The sequence below is a fragment of the Lissotriton helveticus genome, chromosome 10 (genome assembly GCF_964261635.1).
Source record: "Lissotriton helveticus chromosome 10, aLisHel1.1, whole genome shotgun sequence".
Classification (NCBI taxonomy): Eukaryota; Metazoa; Chordata; class Amphibia; order Caudata; family Salamandridae; genus Lissotriton; species Lissotriton helveticus.
Genome location: NC_136071.1, coordinates 244537554 through 244557383, shown reverse-complemented (window position 1 = coordinate 244557383; position 19830 = coordinate 244537554). Strand labels below are relative to the sequence as shown.

The window sequence follows — 19830 nt, the reverse complement described above, 5'->3', positions numbered from 1 at the left end:
CTATAAGCTTTCCAGACCTCAGTGTGAGTGGCTGTATATATTTGCAAATAAGCGGACAATCTACAGGCCATTGTCAGAGCACATAAAAATGTCTCACTTTAAAAGATGGATTTCTGGTAACTTGAAAACTACATCACATTAATATTCAATGTTATATTGCCTCCTGGTGCATTTTTTTATACTTGCTTTGGTATTAAACATTTTTTAAAAGTGTAAAAAGAACGGTCTACCTAGCCAAATATTCAAATGCAAGTGGTCCAGATTAATGCAAAAGGGGAAGTCAGAGATGTATTTGTATTTATCTCAGACAAACAAGACCTATAAACAATAATATCACTGTAGTTCAAAGTATATGATCTGCACTGCAACATATCCTATCATTTTACAGCAGTATTTTTTTTTAAAAAGGTAGCAGTTTGGCAAGTAGGAAACAGGAGAATTAGACCCAGTAGGAGATTGTGTTTTGTCTATGGAACAAGAGTGAGGAAGGCGGCGATAACAGGAATGGAAAGGTTTAAGGATGACAAATAAGAACCGGGCAGCGTAAGGCCAATTCCTCTCTAGGTAGGAATACAAGCAACTCCAGACCAGTTTCAGCCTTATTGAGCTTCATCAGTGAGGTGCAGCTGGGATCTTATGGTACTGAGACAGATATTACTAGATGTGGGTTCTTCGCGGGCTAAGCCATGGCATCCAAGTTGCATCCCTAGACCTATGAAACTGGTTTGAAAATGCATATGTCACTGTTCAGAAGGTAGACTGACTTGCATATGGTTGCTCCAGGACAACATCTGGACTGGTACAGTGGGCAAATATGAAATGGACAGAATACAGTCCTGGGTGATTGCCAGTGTCTTAAATTTCTGCAAGCATTCCAATAATGAATATGCTACTTACCAGTATGCATCTGTTCTTGGCATGTAGGGCTGCAGACATTCATATCTATAGCATAGATCACCGCCTAGTGTTGGGTCCGGATGATTGCACATTGTTGTCCTGGAAGAGTCTTCGAAGTATCACGAGATAGGTGGCTGCTCCCCTGGACTACAGTGCGCATGGGCATCGACTCCATCCCCAGATTGTTTTTAGCCATTGTGGCGAAGATGGAGTGTAACAGTGTGAGCGATGGCCATGCTAATAGTAAGTGTAAATTCTGCAGCCGCTACAGGCGCCGGGGAGGAGGGCGGGCGATATGAATGTCAGCAGCCCTACATGCCAAGAACAGATGCATACTGGTAAGTAGCATATTCAGTTCGAGGCATGTGGGCTGCTGAATTCATATCTATAGCATAGAATATATAGCAGTCCCTCCATTAGCGGCGGCCGCCTGTGCCAGCTGCAGACGTTTGAAAAAGTGTCTTTAGAACAGCCTGCCCTACAGCTGCTTGGAGTGCACATCTACACAGTAGTGTTTCGTAAATGTGTGTGGGGTAGACCATGTGGCTGCTCTACAAATTTCTTCTAAAGGGATATTTCCAAGGAAATCCATGGAGGCCCCCAGCTTACGGGTGGGGTGGGCTCTGGGGGGGGGATCCAGCGGTATTAGAGGTGCTGGGGGAAAAGCGGACGCAAATTTGCCTGACCAGTTCATCCATATCGCATTGCCCTGCGACTGTGGGTGCGGGAACCTGGCGGCAAAGCTTTGGCATTTGGCGTTTTCCCGTGTGGCGAACAGGTCTATCTCTGGATGACCCCACTGCTGGAAGTACGGGTGGAGTACTGATGGATGTAGCTCCCACTCGTGCATTTGGTGGCTGTACCTGCTGAGCAGATCCGCCATCTGATTGTCCTTGCCTGGGAGGTGTTCCGCCATGAGGAAGATGTTCCTCTGAATGGCCCACTTCCACATGCTCTGAGCCAGATGAGACAACTGTGGAGAGTGTGTACCTCCCTGCTTTTGAATGTAGTACATGGCTGTCATGTTGTCCGTCCGGATCAACAAGACTTTGTTGCACAGATGTATCTTGAATGCCTTCATTGCCATGAAGATTGCCATCAGCTCTAGGTGGTTGATGTGCATCTTCCTTTGCTGTGTCGTCCATAGTCCCTGCACGGTGTAGTGGAGTACATGAGCTCCCCAACCCTGGAGAGAAGTGTCCGTCGTTAGGATGATCTGTGGAACAGGCTCCTGGAACGGCTGGCCCTTGCAAAGGTTGTGTGGATTCCACCAATGCAGAGAGGTGTATGCCCGACCGGTCACCAACACTAGGTCTTTCAACTGTCCGTGAGCCTGATTCCACTGACGTGCCAAGCACTCTTGAAGCGGACGCATATGTAGTCTCGCATGCGGGACTATGAAGATGCAGGAGGCCATCATGCCTATCAACTGCATGAACACTCGTGCTGGAAGAGAGTGATGCGGTCTGAATTTCTGTATTAGCAATTGAATGCTGTTGATCCTCACAGAATTTGGCTGCGCTGTGGCCGCCAGAGTATCTATCGTCGTGCCCAGATACTGCCGCACATGGGCTGGCTGAAGGTGCGACTTTGGATAATTCAGTGAGAATCCCAGATTGTGAAGAAGGTGAATGGTGTGGGACATGTTGGCAGCGCACTGCTGGGCCGACTTTGCTTGGACAAGCCAGTCGTCCAGATAAGGGTAGACGTGAAAGTTTTGTCTCCTGAGGTGCGCAGCCACTGTCGCCAGGCATTTTGTGAACACCCTGGGCGCTGTGGTCACTCCGAAAGGGAGGACCTTGAATTGGTAATGCTGATTTTGAATGGTGAATCTGAGGTATTTTCTGTGTGACGGATGTAGTGGAATGTGAAAATATGCGTCTTTTAGATTTAATGTTGCGAGGAAATCCCCTTGATTGAGCCAACGGAAGAACCTGCCGCAACGTGAGCATATGAAAGTGTTCTGAGAGAATTTACCGGTTTAGGGGCCTGAGGTCCAGTATGGGTCGCAGGGACCCGTCTTTCTTTGGGATCAAGAAGTACAGGGAGTACACTCCCGAGCCTCTTTGTTCCACTGGCACGAGCTCGATTGCCCCTTTTTGCAGCATGACGAGCACCTCTTGCTGCAATAAGTGCAAATGCTCTGTTGACATAGGACGGTGCTTTGGGGGATGTTGGGTGGAGTGGACGTTAACTCCAGACAATAACCGTACTGGATACGTTTTCTGACCCACCCGTCTGTGGTGATGGATTCAAGCAAGCCGGGCCGATGAGGCTGAAATTCCAGAAACCGGTCCCCGGTAGCTTGCATCCTTTCTGGTGAAGTATTGGCTTGGTAGTTTGGTCTGCCCTGTTCCCATGATGCACTGGGCCAGGGACAGACTAATTTGCATATAGCCAGGTTCTGAGCTGGGATGGGGCAGTGAGCTAAATAACGGTGATGGATCAAGCCCTGATCTTTGGACTGGGTAAGAGTGGTCTGCTTAATTCAGACACTCTGTTCATCACCACCCCCTTTTCTGAATCGGATTTCCAGACTGGCAGGAACCGTTGGAGTCTCCCCCCGACAGGCGTTTTATGGTCGGGGGGCAGTGACAAGGCGTCACTGTTTGTTGGCGGCGGAGGATCGGGAGTTGTTGTTTCCACGACCTCTGCCCTTGGTGCTGTTGCCGCGATAGCCGCCTCTACTCTGTTTGTTGTAAGAGGTTTGTGCACCACTTTTAGTGTACTGTGTTTGCTGGGACATCTGGCCTCTGGAAACACCTCTATTGCTTGAGCGACGAAAAGTACTACCCCTGAACTGCTGGGACTGGAGAGCCCCCATAGACTTTGCAGTCTCGGTGTCTTTTTTGATTTTTTCCAGGGTGGAGTCCACCTCAGGTCCAAATAAGTGATCCAGGTTTAAAGGCTGATTGAGGATGGGGGTTTGTATCTCCGGTTTGAACCCGGAGATTCTGAGCCAGGCTTGACGCTGCAACATTACACTTGTGTTAATGGCCCTGGCCGCGGTGTCCGCTGCATCCAGTGCACACTTAATAGAAGCATTTGAGATGAGTTTCCCTTCTTGAATGAGCATCTCTGCTGCCTCCTTATACTCATCTGGCAAGTGTTGTAACAGGGTTTCAAGTGTATCATAGTGTGCCCTGTCATATCTGGCCAAGAGCGCCTGCGTGATAGAAATACGCCAGATATTGGCCGCTTGAGCCGCCACCCTCTTCCCTGATGCTTCTAGCACCTTAGATTCCTTGTCAGGGGGCGGAGCATCACCAGTAGTTTGTGAATTTGCCCTCTTCCGGGCATTAGAAACGACCAGGGAGTCCAACAGCAACTGGCCCTTGATGTAGGTAGGGTCGCAAGGTGCCGGCTTGTACTTTTTTTCAATTCTGTGGTTTATAACCCTGGCACGTGTGGGTTCTTTAAAAATGTCTGCAGCATGTTTCAAGACACCCTTCAGCATTGGCAGAGTCTTGACAGTCTTTTCAGAGGTGGAAAAGGTATCAAACAGAAAGTCCACTTCAATAGGGTCAGAATGCAGCTGGACGTCGTGATTCTTAGCTGCCCTCTCAATTAGTGCATTAAATGCCACAGAATCCTCAGTAGGGGAGGTTTTGACAGTATATACTTGAGTGTCCGGGGCAGTTTGCGGATCCCCTGGGTCCCCAGCATCTGCCCATGTGTCATGGTGATCCTCAGGATCAGTGTCGGCAGGGTAGTTGTACTCCTCATCGTCCCCTTCCCCAGCCTCCACATCTGAGTAAGTGGGCGAGATTGGGGCAGTGTCCTGAGCATGTGGAGTAATCAGTTCAACAAGAACTGGGGAATCCGTAGAAGCCTTTTTCCTCTTCAAAGGAATTGTGTAGGACTCCATAGGCTGTGCCGGTGTGATCTTTCGCTTGTAGATGGAAAGTTTACCGGTGTCGGCGTCGATAAATTGTTACGACTGCTCCTCCAGTAGGGGTTGTCGATGCTTTGTGCCTACAACTGCAGGGGTAGGCTTCGGCCCCGTGGACACCTTCATGGACGCGTCGACGCCCGTCCTGGGCGCGAACGCCTTCGGCGCCACTTTCGGCGGCAGCGTGAACTGAATCGGCGCCGTCGACTTTTGCGGCTTGGCAGCGGGCTTCGGGGTGGAAGTATCCTTCGGATCGACCGCGGAAGCCTTGTCCTTGATGCGTTGCAACGAGTCCGACACCTGCTTCGTGAAGGATGCGGACGGTTTCGTCGACCCGACAGGTGCTCTCGATCCACCACCATGTGCAGACTCGAGGGCGACCGTACTTTTGGCCTTTTCCGGCCGACGTGCAGGATCGACAGCTTTCGGAGCTCAGAGTCCTCTGTCAGTGTCGACGGTTTCGGGTCGGCGTCCTTGACAAGCGGTTTCGGTGCCCCCGTCTTCGGCTCGACGCCTTTGAGCGACTTCACCGGTTCGACAACCTTCTTTGGCTTCGCCTGCGCCGACAGGTCCGAAGACGTGGAGCCGACCAAGGTGACAGTCGCTTTCTGCTTCGACGGCGCCTCTATCACTTTCGGTTTTGTCGAGACCGAAGCTTTCACTTTCGGTTTCGATTTGACTAATGGCGGCTCCGTAGAAATGTCCGTAGCCGGGCCCGGAGGCGAGACCGTGGATGTAGGAGTAAGATCTTGGGTAAGGATCCCTCGACCTGAGCCTTAGTTATTATTCGAACGGGGCATAGCTCTTCACCTGAGCTATCTTCCGTGGCCTCATTGTTGTCTCCTACCTCGTCGACGACGTCTTCTGTATCGAGCATTTCGACGTCTGCGTCATAGTTGGAGTCGATCTCCGCCGCTGGAGTTGAAATCGGCTCTCGATCTTCTTGCTCGTCTGCTTCTTCCCCCTCGAAAATGTTCACCGGGTCAGGGGCCGTCTGCTGGGCCTCCTGGCACGCCACGCGCCGAAGTCGAATCGTCTTCTTGGAGCGAAAACGAGAACAAGCCATACAGTTGGCTTCATCGTGATCCGGCGACAGGCACACACTGGGTGGACATCGATGTGGGGATACTTTGAGTTGCACACGGGGCATCTCTTGAACGGGCTCCGTTCCATGATGTGTCGTCGAATAAGTCTGGTTGCGTTGACTGGGCCTCGAGCACCGAAGAGCCACGCGACTCCTCTGGATGTCCGACTCGGGAACTGAGCCGGAACAGAGCTGGGCACCGAACGCAAGACAATACCGACGCTATAGGAAAGGCCTTTGGGCCTAAAAGAAAGTTTCTATCGATTCCGAACTTGAGTGATCAAATATGCATCCGAACCCAATGGCGGAAAAAAACAATCTGGGGATGGAGTCGATGCCCATGCGCACTGTAGTCCAGGGGAGGAGCCACCTATCTTGTGATACTTCGAAGACTCTTCCAGGACAACAATGTGCAATCATCTGGACCCAACACTAGGCGGCGATCTATGCTATAGATATGAATTCAGCAGCCCACATGCCTCGAACTTATATTTCATTATTTTGTTTTCCACTTTATTCCTCCTCTCCCTTTAAGTCATTGCTGCCAGCCCCTTTACCCATGAACTCACGTTCCACCTTCCCTATGGCCACCTGAGGTGTTGCCATCCACCCCACCTTTTCCTAGGAGTACCAATAGGAAGCAGCTGCCTGTTGTATGAAGAAAAGGATCGGTAATGAGAGATGGTGGACGGCCCAATAACAGAAGGTAACTAACTAAAAAAAAAATAACTCAGTTGTGTTGGTGTGGGTGAGTGTTGTGTCGGTATGCATGTCTGTTGTACACACTGTCCATCATGGTACAATTGCTTGCCCTGACACAATGGTGGTAATTCTTGGCAACTAGCATGCATCCACTAGATGATGCCCATTGCCCATTACAGATAGAATGCTGGCCTTCATTTTATGATAGCAATTCTTGGCAACTTGTGGACTTTCTTTAAATGATGCCTACTGCCCACACTGGTAAAACCCTGGTACAAAGATGGCACTCGCATAATGGTGGTATATCATGTCAAGCTGTGGACAACCCGTTTACAATGCCCACCATGGTTAAAATGCTGTCCCTCACCTTATAGCACTAAGTATTGGCAACTTCTAGACCTCTTTGGGATGATGTTCACTGTCCCATTTTGTAAAATTCTGGCCGTGTTACAATGGTGGCAATTCTTGCCAACCTACACACATCCATGGTATGATGTCCGCTACTCACATCATGCAACATCCTGGCCTTTGCATAACAGTGGTATTTCTTTTGACCAAATGTGATCATCCATGGTAAAATTCTCAGTGCTCGTAAAATGCTGGCACTCACAATATAGTAGTATTTTGGTAAACTTGTGGGCAATCCAAGGGGCGCCATATTTTGGCATTCCAAGATGGCTGCACTAACGTCAGGCACCACCCAAGGAGTGAATATTTTCTACTGTTGGGATGAATCACGGCTTAATGTTGATACCAGGTCATAGAAAATAAACTGTGTGTACCAGTTATGGCCAATCATGTCCTGATTTTAGAAACTGCAGGAGTGCATTCAGCTGTGATAGACTACTAGATCTGAGGCCTGGAAGAGGCCTACAAATGGGGCAGGCCACAGTGCAAGTAACCTGAGAATGAAAACACTGCCACGAATGGCAGGAAGACCAAAGAACAATAGGCTTGTGGCAAGTAAAGTTTGCACCGATTTCAGAAGGTCATTAACTAATAATCCAAGGGAAGATAAAGGGAATCTTAAGAAATCTGTAACTGGATCTCTGATATTACACCCCTAGCCCACCCACTTCCGATCAAGCTCCTGTGCATATCACACTGATTTTGCCAGATGTAGCTGTACAGTAGAGGTCATAGCCGTTACCACTAGAAGCACCACTGGACCGTGTGTTTCAAGAAGTGTGAGAGGAAATCTGGGAATTTCAAGCTCACCACTAACTCTGGCCATTGGATAGTGTTGCAGGCCTTTAAGGTTGGATACTAAGCTCATTTAGAACCACCTTAACTAATTTTGAGACCGTTCTTTAAGAGAAAGAGGTGATGCATTTGGTTAAATCCAATACGCTGGTACAAAGGCAGATATTGGAGCTACTCTAGGAACATGAAGAAAAATACGGTATTCAGGTAAATTTGCCACTGCACGTAGATACAGTATTGTGAAAAGCTCTCTGGCACATCCACTGATGCAACAGCTCTGCAGGATTGGACAGGTGGCAGGATATAGGAGACGGAGGAGATACTCAAAGAACTCATGAACTTCTGAACTGACCTATACACAGCACATACTTTGTGCACGGATACTGAGATGGAGGACATTGCCATTGCTTGGATGGGGGATCTGCATAGGGAATACATAGTTCAACCATTATCAATAGATTACATCAACAAATAATACACAAAGTGCCCGGCAAATGCCCCTGGAAGCGAGGGACTCACGTCTGAGTACTATAAAGAATACACAGACATCTTGACGCTAACCCTACTACGGGACTATGAGGATTTGAATGCAACTGGGATATTGCCACTGACAATGAGCAAAGCTCTCTTCAAACTGAAGAAAGACTCTGTATGATGTTACTCCGATCACTCAATGTTTCTGATAAATTTAGATAACAAAAACTTGGCCAATGACATTATAATCTACTTTCTTTAAATTCAATGTGGTGGCAAGCAAACCACAATCAATTGTGTAACACTCCTGAAGCCCTACGCATAGAACAGATTACAGATCCCTGATCTTGAACGATACTAACTGTGGGCGAAAGCAAACCTCAACCACTACAGACACCACAAAACAAATCCAGTGCTGCACGATGTGATCAAAACAAATATAGCCAACTCATTCTGCCTGTGTGCAGTTCTGAACAACCCAAGTATCCAGGGTACTAGGGCTATTAATTCAATCAGGTGCACTGCCAAGGCCTGGAAAATACTTATTAAATGTACAGGGTTGGGACCGCTATATGCTCCAAATGTACCACTGATAAACAATCAAGCTTTCCCATGGAGTACCGAGCCCAGAGAGCATAATCAGCTGGAAAGATTGAATGAACAAGTTACTTACCATTGGTTACAAACTTTGTGGTCAATGCGCTATTTAACCACAGATTCCTCACCTTAAGGTAGCCCAGGAGCTAGATTGCATTCGGAAGATATTTCAGCATAGCTCCAGAAAGCCAGTAGGTAGCTTTCAGTCGCTCAGAGTAGACAGCCTTCCACCCCGGAAGCGATAGCTGGAACTGCTTATAAGAGCCGCCCATCAGTTCTTTCTTGACTCTGTCCACATGGAGCCCAAAAAAACAATCAACTGGACCAACATGCAGGTCTCTTATTTGGGACCTTTTTAGATGGAAAAGAGGCTATTCCACAGAGCTGGGAGGAAGGAGGGCAGTGATAGATCTGCGGTTAGATAGAGTATCCACCAAAGAGTGTTGTTTGTGTTCTTCTGAGGGATACTTCTAACCCTGAGATTCCTCACCTGTAGAATAGATAACAAAGCATTACTACCCCCTGTGGTGCATCTTCGGAATGACTAAGACCAAAGTGTCCTGCAAGACTGAAGAGTTAAAATGCCCTTCCAATCCAACCTGACTGCCCAGGCAGTAAATGTTCATGAACTTGTGCACTGATGCCCATATTAAGGCCATACAAATGTTCAGGACAAGCACTCAGTGTGCCAACACTGCGGTAGCAGCCTTGGCCATAGTGGAACACGCCCTCAATCCTTCGGAGGCTGCTTCTTGCCCAATATGTTCCAGATCTTAATGCAGTGGACTATCCATCTGGACAGAACACTTTTCTGCTCTGCCTTGCCTTTCTTTGCTGCAGAGAACCTCACAAAGATCTGATTCCCCACTAAATGGTCTTTGGTACGATTGATACAAAAGCTCAGCCCTCTTCTGGAGTGAAACGAAATGCGTTACTTACCTGAAACTGCAGTTATCCAGTATTGGTGTCTTTCATAGATTCACATGCCTGAATCATTCCCCGTCGTCGAGATGGGAGTCCCCGGTACATAGAAAAGTAATGTCCTATAGACATACATAGAGAAAAGTAGGCCTAAGGGCCTTGCCTTAGTAGCCTATCTATGTCCTTTTGTAAAAAGGACCAAACTCCTGAAGGTAGCCAATCAGCTACCACCTCCCTCTAGAACCTTCCTGCCAGGAGCCTCAGTCTCTCAGATTTTCGTACGCACCAAGCTAGGTAGACGTAATATATGTTATAGAGGGAGAGATGAGACCTTCCTGGGGAGGCGGGAGGGTTGCATGTGAATCTATGAAAGACACCAATACTGGATAACTGCAGTTACAGGTAAGTAACGCATTTCTTATCCAGTATTATGGGTGTCTTTCATAGATTCACATGCCTGAATCAGAGTAGCAAGCAATACATTATGCACATTTGTGATGGAACATTACGAGCAGTCTGAGATAATACATATCATGCGACTAGTAACCATCAACAAATACAAAGAATAAAGTAAATAAATGTGCATACCAGTACAGGACGGTGGGAAGGAGGAAGGCTCATCTTACTGGAATAGATGGCGAAGTACAGCCTGGCCCACAGCTGCAACCTGCATCAGTTCCGTATCCAGGCAGTAGTACCTGGTAAATGTATGCGGCGATTTCCAGGTCGCTGCCCTGCAAATGTCCAGAATCGGTACTCCAGCGAATAGTGCCGCCGATGTGGACACCGCTCTTGTGGAATGCGCTCGGACTTTGGAATGTAATGGACGTCCGGCTTTGTCATGGCAAAAGGCAATTGCAGATGATATCCATCGTGAAATGCTTTGTTTGGAAAGTGGCATGCCTTTTCTAGGTCTGCTGAAAGCGATGAAAAGCGGATTCGTTTTTCTGAAATGTTTTGTTTGTCTAGATAAAATTTAAGACATCTTTTTAGGTCCAAAGAGTGAAGGGATCTTTCAGCTGCAGTACTGGGATTTTGGAAGAATGAGCGAAGTACAAGTGGTTCATTTAAATGGAAGTCCGAGGGGACTTTAGGAATGAAGCGAGGATTAGTTCTTAAAATCACTCTGTCTTCTCTGAACTGCATGAAAGGATCTTGTATGGAAAGAGCTTGTAACTCACTGACCCTTCTCGGTGAGGTCAAAGCCAGAAGAAGTGCTGTTTTCCATGAAATGTATTTGATATCAGCCCTATGGATGGGCTCAAACGGGTGTTTCATCAATTGGTCGAGTACCACGTTAAGGTGCCACGTTGGTGGAACTCTTCGCGTCCGCGGAAATGATCTATAGAGCCCTTTAAGGAATTGCTTTAGTAATCTGTTGGACCATAGAGAAGGTACTTTTGAAGTTCTTGTAAAGTGGGAGATTGCTGCCAGATGAACTCTGATAGAGGCATGGGCAAGTCCTGATTGTGCCAGATGTAATAAATATGGTAGTAACTGCTCCGGAGTGATCCTTAAGGGATGAAGATCGTTGTCCTTACACCAAACACAAAAGCGTTTCCATTTCAAGGAATAAGTTTTGTTTGTGCTAACTGCTCTTGCCTTAGCTAGGACTTCCTTGCACTCCTGCGGGATGTTTAGTTGGCAGAACTCTCAGTACTCAGGAGCCATGCCGATAATCTGAGAGATTGTAGATTCGGGTGGAGTACTTGGCCTTTGGACATCGAGAGTAGAGAGGGATGTTGATCCAGATGGATTGATGGTTGGACTGAGAGGCGACGGAGGTCCGTGAACCAATGCTGTCTCGGCCAGTATGGGCAATGAGAATCAAGGTGCAGTGCTCCGTTTTCATTTTCCGAATGACTCTTGTTATCAGGGGAAATGGCGGAAATGCGTACGCAAACACGTTGCGCCATGCGATGGAAAATGCATTTCCTAGTGACTGCGGTTGGGGATGCCAGCTTGCGAAGTTGCGGCATTTGGCGTTCTCCCTGGTGGCAAAGAGGTCTATTTGCGGTCTCCCCCATTCCGAGAAGATGTCGTTCAGTACTTTTTGGTCTAGTTCCCATTCGTGGGACAGTGACCTCTGTCTGCTTAGAGCGTCCGCTATGACGTTGTCCTTGCCTGGGACATACTCTGCTGATAGTTTGATGTTGTTGTGTACTAGCCAGTTCCAAATTTTTTGCGATTCGCAAGATAGTGTCAGCGAACGTGTCCCTCCCTGCTTGTTCAAGTAGTGCATTGTGGTTGTGTTGTCCGTTCTTACAAGCACTGCTGAGTTTTTGATGCGAGGGAAGAATGCCTGGAGAGAGTGGAGGACTGCCCTCAGTTCTAGGAGGTTGTTATGTAGTTTCCTTTCTTGTTCCGTCCACTTGCCACTGATTTGGAATTCTTGAAGGACTGCACCCCATCCTTCTAGAGAAGCATCTGTAGTTATGACATGTGGAGTTGCAGGCATCAAGAACGTCAGACCTTTCGATAGGTTCTTGTCTGTTCTCCACCAAAGTAAGGCCTTGGTTATTTGTCGAGTAATGACTATGTGATCCTCGAAAGAACCTGTACATTGAGTCCACTGCTTGGTCAAGGCCTCCTGGAGGGGGCGCATTCTGAGCCGACAGTGAGGAATGAGTAGTATGCAAGAAGACATCATCCCTAGTAGGGACTTGAAAGTACGGACTTTGACGGTGTTCCTTGAAGACACTGCGGTGGCCAGAGTGATCAGTTTGTGTTTTCTTTCCCGAGATGGGAATGCTTTGGAAGAGGTCGTATTTAGAGTTGCCCCCAGGAATGTTATAACTTTGGTGGGCTGTAAGGTCGATTTCTCGTAGTTGAATGTCAGACCTAGGCGTTGGAAAATAGTGAGACAGGCGTTGGAAGACATTTGTGCGTCTGTCATAGATGGTGCCTTCACCAGCCAGTCGTCCAGGTAGGGGAAGACCTCGTGACCTTGTTGACGTAGGAAAGCTGCCACAGGAGAGAGGCACTTTGTGAAAATGCGAGGCGCTGATTTGGGTCCGAATGGGAGGACACAGAATTGGTAGTGTTGACCTGCTACTGCGAATCTTAGGAATTATTTGTGGCGCCTGTGTATTGGGATATGGTAATATGCGTCTTGCAGGTCTAAAGACGTCATAAAGTCTCCTTCCTCTAGGGATCCCAAGATTTCCTGGATGGTCACCATTCGAAACGATTGGCTCTTCAAGAATGTATTGAGTGCTCTGAGATCTAGAATGGGCCTCCATTTCTTCTTCTTCTGTTGTATGAGAAAGAAGCGGGAATAAAATCCCTTCCCTTTTTGAGCTGATGGAACTCGCTCTATTGCTCCTTTTTTCAACATTGAAGAGATTTCTTGAAGGAGTAATCAAAGGTGCCTGTGTTGAATCTTGCGAGGAGGAGTTAACGGTGGGATTGAACTGAATTCCAATGAGTGTCCGTGTTGGATTAATTGGAGTACCCACCGATCCGTTGTTACTGATCTCCAATTTTGGAAGAAGTGTGTCAATTTTCCTCCAATTTTGAAGGGACGGTGGAGGGACTGGCTGTTGGAAATGGTCATTGGCGTCCCCCGGCTGGTTTCCTCTGGTTTTTCCCCCTTGAAGTTCGATCTCCCGTAGGAGGTCTGACGACCTTGTTGCTGTTGCCGCTGCTGGTATTGCGAACGATTTTGATAGTAGGAATAAGAGATTTTCCTTGATATGATCCCCTGTAAGAGGGTTGACCCCTGCCCCTGTGCCCTCGAAACGAATGGTTTTTGAATTGTAATGTGCCAAGAGCTCTTGCAGTGTCTGTGTCTTTTTTGATTGTCTGCAAGGCCTTATCTATTTTGTCGCCAAATAGGTGTTGTCCATCATAGGGCATGTCCAAGACTTTGGTTTGGACCTCTTGGCGGAAGGATGTTGCTTTGAGCCATCCTTGTCTGCGCAAAACTGATGCACCTGCAAGCTGTCTAAAGCCTGTCATCGCGACATCTACAGCAGAATCGATGATTTCCGATGCTGACATTTGTCCCTCCTTAAGGAGTGATTGAACCTCATCCTTTAATTCTTCAGGAATATCCGCTAGGTATGGGACAATGTCTTCCCACAATTGTCTGTTGTATCTGCCTAGTAGCGCAATGGCGTTGGCTACCTTAATAGTCATAGCCGACGTTGCAGAAAAACGTTTCCCGATGCCATCCAATTTCCTGCCCTCCTTGTCTGGTGGTGCTGACAGTGGAGAGGATGGATTCCTTGAATTCTTTTGTGCGGCTTGGGTGACTACCGAATCCGGCTTGGGATGTGCATTAAGGCATGTAGGTGCTGTTGTTGGTGCCTTATACTTCTTATCCAGTCAAGGTACCACTATTGATACCGATGCAGGTGTTTGCATTAGTTGCGGACCTTGTTCCCAAATGTGATCTATTATGGGAATTGATCTAGCCGTCTTTTTGATAGGATCCTTAAAATCATATAAGAAACAGTCCGTTTCATGTGATTCCATAGTCATGTGGAACCTAGTGGCTGCTCTCTCTATCAAATTATGGAATCCGCCAATATCCACTGGCGGAGAGTCCGAAGTATTGGGCTCAGGCGTGGCTGGAGAATGAGCGATGTAATCTTCATCATCTCTGTTATTGGATAGGTCGTCTCTAACCTCTCCTTCTTCTGGTTCATCGCCCTCTTCCTCAGAAGCTTGAATGTGATGAATTGTTTCCCTCTCTTGAGGAATATCCAAAGGTGGTGGTCTTGACTTTGGAGATGGTTGCGGTCTGGATGATGCTGGAGATTTCTCCGTAGAAGGGGCCGCTGGTGATTCAGGGAATCGTTTTTTGTAGTCCTCGATCAAGAATTGTAGATCGGTGACTATAGCTGCTGGAAGGCAGATCATAGGAGTGACTTGAGTCTGTACTTGTGTATGAACAGTCTCTTCTGTAAAAATGACGTAATCTCCATCGTCATCTGTGCTCTGGCATTTTACAATGAGATCCGATGGACTAGTAGCCTGATCTATTTGGTCATCTTCTGATTCATCATCTTGTAGCAGGCAAGATGGGGGTAATCTTTGTACCCTACTTGGAAATGTTAAATCTGGCGTAATAGGGTGTTTAGAAATCTTTTTTGATGGTATTAAATCAGATTTTATTCCATGGCGTCGACGATGTTGTCATCGACGACGTCGTCGTCTGTGTCGTCGACGGTGCTGACGTCGATCGTTTTTCAATTGTCGACGAGGAGGTCGTCGACGGTTCCTTCGTCGACGTCGCGGTCGTCGGCAGTGTTGTCGTCGACGGTGTCTTCGTCGTCGACGGCGTGCTCGTCGACGGTGACTTCGTCGTCGATGGTGACTTCGTCGTCGACGGTGGCTTTGTCGGCGACGGTGCCTTTGTCGTCGACGGCATACTCGTCGACGGTGACGGACGTCGACGATGCTTTTACTGTCGTCGATGTCTTCGTCGACGGTGCGCCAGATGTCGATGGCGTCTTCGTCGACGGTGTAGGCGTCGGCGATATTTGTCTCGTCGTCGACGGTGTCGTCGACGATGACGTCGACGGAACCTTGATCAACGTCGATTGCTTTTTTATAAGTACAGTCGATGACAGTGGCTTACCCGTCGTCGACGATTGAGTGGTCGTCGTCGTCGATGGAGAGGCTGACGACGCCATTGTCGTCGAAACCGTCGTTGTCGACGTGGAGACATAGGTGGTATTTCTTGAAGAAAACGTCGACGAACTCGTCGACGATGACTGCGTCGGCTTTTTGAAAGTGGGAGCATCCTTCACAGACGTGACAGATTTTACCTCAGAAGACTTTGAGGCAGTCTTTTTATGAGGAACGTCTGTAGGGCTAGGGGAAGCAGCCCTTGGCCTTTTCAAGGACAGTTTTGATGAAACTGAAGCCATTTCACTGCCCTCCGAGGACAGGACATCATCATCTCTGGTTTTAAGTCTGTTCAACCAGAGGAGCAGTCTCCCTTCTCTGTCTTTAAGAGTCTTAGTAGAGAATGTTCTACAAATTCTACAATCTTTAGGAGAATGGTCAGGGTAAAGACAGTAGAGGCAAGTTTCATGCTGGTCATCGATGTGCAGTCTCTTCTTACCACAAGATGAACAGGCTCTGAACAGACCTTTCTTCTGCTGATCAGCCATTGTTGTTAGTTGAAGAAAATTATCCAAGTTTTATGAAGAAAGGAGTTATAAATCAAAGAAACCTGAGGAGAACTCAGGTGGAGACTCCCTAGCACAATGTGTGGTAGAAAATCTGAGAGACTGAGGCTCCTGGCAGGAAGGTTCTAGAGGGAGGTGGTAGTTGATTGGCTACCTTCAGGAGTTTGGTCCTTTTTACAAAAGGACATAGATAGGCTACTAAGGCAAGGCCCTTAGGCCTACTTTTCTCTATGTATGTCTATAGGACATTACTTTTCTATGTACCGGGGACTCCCATCTCAACGACGGGGAATGATTCAGGCATGTGAATCTATGAAAGACACCCATAATGCTGGATAAAGATGGAGTATTTCCTCCTCTTTCGAGGGGTGAGGTGTGACAAAAAACATTAGAAGTGTGATGGACTGCACAACATGCAAGGGAATCACAACCTTTACTGGAAAGGCTGCCATAGTCCTCAGCACCAGTTTGTTATTTAAGAAGTTGGTGTAGGGTGGCTGGACTAAACTAACTCATGAGATGAGCTGAACTTATTGCAATGAGAAAAACAGCCCTCGGGTCAGAGGACAGCTGTGGAACATCTCAAGAGAAGCACATAAGAAAAGTAAAGCCCAAATTAAGGTCCAATTGTGGCATCAAGAAGGGTTTAGAAGGAAACATGTGGATTAGTACTTTGAGAAACTGCATCACAGCAGGTGACCTGAACAAGGTACATTGGTCCAGTAAACATAAAAAGGCCAAAAGGGCTGACAAATACTCTTGAACAGTGCTGTAGGAAATCCACCTTTTCTGAGTGGTCACCCAAGATTGTTTGCCTTTTGCTGGACATTATATATTTGCTGGCTTTATAACTATGTGCCCTTCACCTCTGTTGAGCAGTAGAAAATGTGCCCATGCTCCCCCTTCAAAAATGGTTGAATTGTCATATCCCGAATTGGTATATTTAACTTAAATATAAGTCCTTAGTATATAGTCAAGGTGTACACACAGTTGGAAGATACATGCTACTAGTGGACAGCAGCACATATTGTGCCTTACACTGCAATGGCACTGCAAACATAGTTTCAGGCTTAGTACTGTAGTCTGTCTGCCGCAATTTTAAACCTGCAGATCGACCTGTCAAAAATTAACCTTTTTAACAGGAGAAAACCTTCCATTTAAATATTAGTAAGCTACCTCTCTGTAAGCCTTGTAGCCCAGAAGGTAGGGTACATAATATTTACATGTGGGGCAGGTAGAAAATTAATATTACCATGTCCCAACAATGACAAAGGCCCAAAAAGCTACATTTACTGAGGCTGGCATAGTTGTTCTAAGTAGAAAATCGGAGTGCAAATTAGAAAACTAATACTATATTCTCAGGAAAGCTAGCTAGAAAAATAATTACACTACTACTGTGAACAGTTAGTTAACATTCAATTAAATGGTGGAGAGAGATTTTTAATAAATATTAAGGATAAATACATTTTTAGAAAGTGACCTTTTTCCTGCCTTAAATTCCATGGGGCTAATTTGCATTAGATCTCTTTGCTGCCTCCAGCCAGTGATCTGCCTTGAATAGGCGTGAAATGCCTCCCAGGAGAATACAATTATGTTGAAATGAATGTGCATAGTGTTCAGAAGAATATGAAGGGTGGGGACTGTGGGCCTCCTTTTGACAGCAAAGTATCAAATCCTGCTTGACAGGTCTGTTGAGCAACATATATTACTTGGGGTGCACCAGAAAGGGAAAGAACAGGATTCCAAGAACATTTGTTTGGATCCCCCGTCTGGTTCCTGAAGGACCCGGCTTTTGTCCCACCAGACTTCTGTTTCTGGGTTCACAAATTACACTTGGGGTGCACTTGAAGGGGACAGAACAGAATGCCAGGATATTTTTTGTGCATCGTCGATGTGGTGACTGAAGGGCCCTATTTTAGTCCCACCAGAATTCTGTCTCTCAGTTGAGGAGGGAACAATTCCTGCTCCAAACTGGTTTTTATTGTCAGCTGTGGGAAGACACTGGGACTAACTCAGAGCACCCCCCCCCCTTCACAGCCCAATCTTAGTTTGGCTGAAGACTTTCACCATCTTAGATTTTGCCATGACCCACTGCATTTTAGGCCTGTTCACAATAAGGCAAACGGGAACTATTGACAAAAAGTACATAGGTTAGGGCCCGGGAATTTTAACCTCATTAGTTAGAGAGGGGCTAGGAGTCACCAGCACCCACTAGCTAGTGCCAAATATGTGGCATCTCCAGGCACCCACTTCAGAACACTTTCAGGACCAGCGAAAAATGAGAAGAGGACTGGAACTGCTGTCTGTGACCTGAGAGGAGCTTTGAGGGACTGGACCAGCTACCTCTTGTAGACTCATAGGGTCAGTTGGCTGACAACCTGTGGGATTACAGGGAGACAACAAACTGCCAGAGGAATTTTCCTGAAGTACTCAGCTGGACAGTGATACCTGGCCCTGGACTGGTCCCAGTTTGCCTCTGCTGGACACCCTGCCAATTTTTAAGTGCCCCCTGAGGTCCTACGTGGCTTTAGAAGTTTACTCCTCCCGTGAATTGGGACTTAAAGGGCCAAGTCAGAAGGTAAACCCTTTCACAATGATGCACCTGCTTGGTGAATCCAACCCCTACTCCATTGTGTTCAGCCTCGAGTTATGCCTAGGTCCCGGTCTACAGCCGCTGATCACTATCATTGATGCTTTGTGACGGTTGGCGCTATTTCACATTAAAACTTTAAAAATTCATATCTCTGGTTTATCTTATTGGATTTTTGTCATTTTATTACAGTGTACTCTACTCTTCTAATTTGGTCTGGGATTTGTATTGTTTTGAATTTGGACTTCATTACTGATTTGGTACTACATAAATACTTTACACATTGATCTAACTTAGTCCTGTCTGTTCTGTGCTATAGCTACTACAGGTTTGAGTTCAAGATCATTTAGTTACTTTAGAATCAATCCTTTTTTATTAAGCGGCAAGACATAAAATAACACAGCCCAGCTGCCTACATCAACCTGCCGGCAGGGCGGACACACAAATCAGAGACACAGCGTTTGGATCTACACCCCGGAGGTCGACCCCGCGTGAATGAAGACTCCACCGCCCCACCTGTACCAAAGCCACCATTTTATAAGGAAAACAGCAAAAAATAATAAGCAAAAACATAACACTCCACCCCCTCCCAAACCCACACCCAACCGAAACCCCCTCCCCTCCCACCTCCCAGACACACCCCGCTCCGCATCAGCTCTTCTTCGTTCGAAATATCCTCGTGATCCTACCAACCAGTCCGACCGCATGCATTGCCATTCAAGGGCCCGGCGTGGCACCCACGGGTTCCAGTGGAATAAGTTGTAAGATTTGCAGGTACTTCGGGCATGTCACTTCCCGTAAATCTGTGGACAGGAGTCGCAGAAAAGGACCCCATAGCTTAGCATACTCCGTGCCCTTTCCATCCATACCCAAGGAAAGACGCTCCATGGCAAGGGTATGCCACAATCGTTGAATCCAGACTCGGAAGTCAGGTATCGCCGGGGAACCCAACTGAGCCAATAGGACCTGTCGCGCCGCTAGCAAAGCCAATGCAATCTGTCTGCCCCTAAGAGAGCGCAGGGGAAAAGATTTGGAATGTGGTAACCCCAGAAATATATGTTCAGGGGATCGTGGAAGTGTAATCTGAAAAGCAGAATCTAGCTCATCAAGGACTGCAGTCCAGTAGCTCTCCAGTTTCGGGCACCACCATAGCAAATGGATCAAAGTCCCAGCCATTCCGCAACCCCTCCAGCAGAGGCCTGACTTCGCTTTGTCCCACGTCTGGATGCGCGCGGGCGTGTAATACCAATATTTTCCAGTTTTGTAGGCCGATTCGGTCCCAGCAGTGTTAGATGTCATGGGTTTCACTCTATAGAACACAAGCTCC

At 47.2% G+C, this 19830-nt stretch overlaps 1 protein-coding gene across 4 annotated transcripts in view; it reads right to left on the bottom strand.

Moving 5' to 3' along the window:
* The window catches only part of MAP2K3 (mitogen-activated protein kinase kinase 3), a 470125-nt gene that overhangs the window by 111907 nt on the left and 338388 nt on the right, over positions 1-19830 (bottom strand). The gene's annotated exons all lie outside the window — the stretch shown is intronic.